At 48.8% G+C, this 4672-nt stretch overlaps 1 protein-coding gene across 6 annotated transcripts in view; it reads right to left on the bottom strand.

Annotated features, from left to right (window-relative positions):
* Ak8 (adenylate kinase 8) overlaps positions 1-4672 on the bottom strand; it is a 115541-nt gene that overhangs the window by 33566 nt on the left and 77303 nt on the right. The gene's annotated exons all lie outside the window — the stretch shown is intronic.

Raw genomic sequence — 4672 nt, 5'->3', positions numbered from 1 at the left:
CTAGTCAAGATGATGATTAACCATGACAGCATGCTAAGATTCAGGGACAGCAAAGAACCTCTCCTAGGCCTCTTAGGGGTACAGGAAAGTGGGGTCCACGCTATTAGCAGGTCTGGGTGCCCCTGGGCTACATTCAGGAAAGCTGGCCAACAGCACTGAACTTCAGTACATGCCTCTGACTTCCTGCCTGTTCTTTTTTAGGTTCCAGGGATTAAAGTCAGGTCATCAGGTTTGGTAGCAAGTGCTTTACCCACCGAGTTACATCACTGGCCCAGTGCTTAGCTCACAAAATCATGTTTAAGAAAATATTACATCAGGGGTTGGGGATTTAGCTCAGCGGTAGAGCGCTTGCCTAGCAAGTGCAAGGCCCTGGGTTCGGTCCCCAGCTCTGAAAAAAAGAAAAAAGAAAAAAAAAAAAAGAAAGAAAGAAAATATTACACCAATCCCTGCTCTCCGGGGTCTCTTAAGCCAGTCTGCAGGGACTCTTCCTTAAGATAACCTGATTACTTGAAGTACGGGCCAGCTCTCCTGTGCTCGCCAGCCGTTTGCCACGCTGAGACACCACACAGCAGTCTTCCCAAGGCCCAGCTTCCGCACCGGGCCCACAGAGATACAGCTGTGGCCCCCTTGGCCTGTCTGTCTCTGAGATGTGCAGATTTTAACACTCTGCAAAAATCCTCATGGCTGCAGGCAGAGGCCAAAGGCCATTTCTGAAGTTCTTGCTTCCAAAGTAATTGCTCTTGTGCTCTCAGAGACAGACAGCGAATCCAGTGACAGACTGCCATCAGGTTTTCACCCAGGAGAAGCAGTGTGCCCCTCCGTCTGCTCAGGGCCCTCTTCCCCAGACTTTTCCCTTACACAAACATCAGAAAGAAATGCTAGAGAGCCAACAGTCTCTTGGCTGCCGACTAATGGGAGCATTCGCATCGTCCGCTCCATTTCTGACTTCCTGAAAGATTAAAACGCTACAACTCCAGGGACTGTGGGCTGATGGCCCCTCACTGCCATAACTGGTCTCTACCTTGGGCTTGAGGCCCAAGGGTGTATGTACCTTTCCCTTTGTCTTCAACCCCAGACTCAACTCCTGAGGCAGCCTGCCCTCTGACCCCGGACCTCTCAGAGCTCAGGCACTCAAGCACCTTGTTTCAGGGTAGCCCCGCCCCTCAGCACCCCTAGAAGTGGCTTCCCATTGGGCCCTTAGCTTCTGCTTCCTGCAGGAGACTCACTGTTAGGTCAGTCACAGTGCTATCTCCAAGCACCTTTGTAGCTGAGCCAGCAGCCCTAGAAGCCCGTGTCTCTGCCTTGTGAGTGAGGTCTATGCTAGAGACAGTGCATAAAAGACAGCCCAGGACCCACATGGTGCCACAGAGAGACACAGGAAGGTCATGGTGCTGCAGGATCCAGAGATGAGAGGGGTTGGATTCCTGAGTGAGCTTTAATGTCACTTGGTCAAGGAGCAGCACCAGCATAAGCTGTCCCACGGAGGACCAGGTATACCACATTACAAAAGGGCTGTCTTTATCCCAGCTTGAAGTTGGGGCTAAATATTTTGATTCCTGGGGCCAAAGAGAGAGAGAGAGCTCTTTCAGAGGACCTGAGTTCAATTTCCAGTACCATGCCAGGTGGCTGTAACCACAGCTCCATAGGCAATTATAAACACTGCACACATTCACACACACGCACGCACACACACACACACACACACACACACACACACACACACGCACGATTAAAAATAAAATTTAAAATTTTTCTGGAGGGTTGCTAAGCCACAGCCATTCCAGAGCCCAGAACCCTACATGCATCAAAAGCCGGGAGCCTAGAAATGATTAGAGTTTGCCAGTGTACGGGAAGCCTTTGAACTCTGGTATCTGTGGCTAGGCATGACCCTACCTGGCAGCTCCCTCTCACTGTAAGTGACAGACCTTGGGCTTCCATTTCTCTGCCTGTCACACTGTGTCATATCTACCACTCAGACATGACCAGCTTCCTATATTGCAACATAGTGAGCGATTTCATCTACAAAGATCACATCTTAGAATCAAGTCATGGGGCTGGAGAGGTGGCTCAGTGGTTAAGAGCACTAACTGCTCTTCCAAAGGTCATGAGTTCAATTCCCAGCAACCACATGGCGGCTCACAACCATCTGTAATGGGATCTGATGCCTGCTTCTGGCCTGCAGGTATACATGCAGATAGGGCAATCGTATACATAAAACAAATCTTTAAAAAATAAAAATAAAAAGAATCAAGTCACACGCGCACAAATATATACTTCAGGAAAGGGAGATTTCGAGGAAGATTTTGTGTCAGGCTGAATGCAGTGCTCACTTGGCCTTGGCCTCATGTGTTTCATGGGCCACAGGTTGGACACACCTGGGCCCTAAAGCGCCTTTACTCTTATGTGGCTGCAGGCATCGGAGATGAGAATACACGTGGTTTTCTTTTCGTTTTTGTTTTTTTTAATTTACAGATGGACACCAGTGTCTGTGTGATCTCAGAGGCTCCTGGGCTGTGAGCACACCTGATCTCTTGATGTCTCAAAGGGGACATGTTGAGTCTTTGCACCCTTGACCCCAGAGTCTTAGCTGAAACAGTGATCACTTCCTCCAAAATCAGTGTGTGTGTGTGTGTGTGTGTGTGTGTGTGTGTGTGTGTGTGTGTGGTGTGTGATGTGTGGTGTGTGTGTGTGTGTGTGGTGTGTGATGTGTGGTGTGTGTGTGTGTGTGGTGTGTGATGTGGTGTGTGTGTGTGTGTGTGTGTGGTGTGATGTGTGGTGTGTGTGTGTGTGTGGTGTGTGATGTGTGGTGTGTGTGTGTGTGTGGTGTGTGATGTGTGGTGTGTGTGTGTGTGTGTGTGGTGTGTGATGTGTGGTGTGTGTGTGTGTGTGTGTGTGATGTGTGATGTGTGGTGTGTGTGTGTGGTGTGTGTGTGTGATGTGTGGTGTGTGATGTGTGGTGTGTGTGGGTGTGTGTGTGTGTGGTGTGTGATGTGTGATGTGTGGTGTGTGTGTGTGTGTGTGTGTGTGTGTGGTGTGTGATGTGTGGTGTGTGTGTGTGTGTGTGGTGTGTGATGTGTGGTGTGTGTGTGTGTGTGTGTGTGTGTGTGTGTGTGTGTCTCACTCTACAGTCCAGGCTGGCCTTAATTCATGGACCCTGCCTCAACCTCCCAAGTGCTAGAATTACAAGCATGAAACCAAAGTAGGAGAGCTTAGGCCTGCAGGCCCAGAGTGACACCTGCCTAGCAGACCAAAGGCAGCACCTGGCCCCGAGTATGCTCTTGCTTACGGAAAGCGATCATTCAGTGCAGAGACCGCCCTCTCTACCCCTGTGCCAGGCAGCTCTGCTCACCTGCTTAGAGTCTAGAGTTTGCAGCTCACAGGCCTCAAGAAAGGAACCCTACCTAGTCAGAGACATCCGGTCTGCTTGGTGATAAGTATTCCAGCCCATGTCTGGCAGACTCTGTGACGACAGCAGCAAGCCAGGGTCACCCGGGTTCTATTAGCTCAATTAATGAGGAGTAAGATAAGGCTAACACCCTGCTGGTCGGGCAGCTCAGGCGTAGAGCTGCGGTAATGGAGTTATTAACCTCTGCCAGCTGCGGAGTTCTGCCGCGGAGTCCAACTCCATTTCTTCATTCAGGCCTTCATTAATGGGCTGTTTATTATCCCTAATCCACATAAGGATCAGCTGCTGAGATGTGAGAGCTTCCTGGAAGGACCAAGTGATAATGAGAGGAGACAGAGAGAGAGAGAGAGAGAGAGAGAGAGAGAGAGAGAGAGAGAGCAAGCAAGAGAGCGCATGTGCTCCACAAAAGCAATTCTACTTTGCATTTTAATTTTTCTTTGCTCTTACTGCCCTCTTAGGAATGCTCTTCCTTTGGAGCGATTAGAAGAGGCCCTGTCCTCATCCGGGGGCTTCAGTATGCTCTTCTTGCCATAGGGAAGGAAAAGTAGCAAGCTTTGAAATGAAACCGAGAGAGCTAGGACATATGAACTTCCCGCCAATTCAGTTCTGGACTTCACGGTACAGCAAAATATTCTATGACTTAAATATTAACAGAATTATCTGGGTACACAATTCATACCTGTGGTGCCAGCACTTGGGAGGTTGAGGCAGGAGGATCGGGAGTTCAAGGTCTCCTTGGCTACTGTCATAGAGTTTGAGCCTAGCCTAGACTCGAGGAGCCCGTCTTATAATTAGTAATAATAAAGCCTGAGCTGTTTGTGTGAGTGTCTCACAGACAGTCATCTCTGGCATGAAACGATTCAGCCATTTCTACTTCTACTGAGCTGGGACTAAACAGTGCATGGTGAGTGTCATTAAGCAACGTGTTTACACTCAATCTCAATAAATATCCCTGAGGTTGGGAGGGTGTGTACAGGCTACGCTATGACAGCACTCAAGTTGCATCCTCCATGTTTGAGTGAGCCTGCCCAGTGGGAGACTGTGTGAAGTCAGCTCATTTCAGTCTATTGCAATTACAGAATTTATATCAATCACCCCCTTATACACACACACTCACTCACATACATACAACACACACACATAACACACTCACACACATATACACTCACATTCACACACATATATGTACACACACAAACATACACACATTCACACAGGTTCACACACACATGCACACACACATTCATACACACATATATACTCACA

Source organism: Rattus norvegicus, chromosome 3, assembly GCF_036323735.1.
Source record: "Rattus norvegicus strain BN/NHsdMcwi chromosome 3, GRCr8, whole genome shotgun sequence".
In the NCBI taxonomy this organism is placed as follows: domain Eukaryota; kingdom Metazoa; phylum Chordata; class Mammalia; order Rodentia; family Muridae; genus Rattus; species Rattus norvegicus.
Note: the sequence above shows the minus strand (reverse complement) of the source record. Positions and strands in the feature narration are given on the sequence as shown.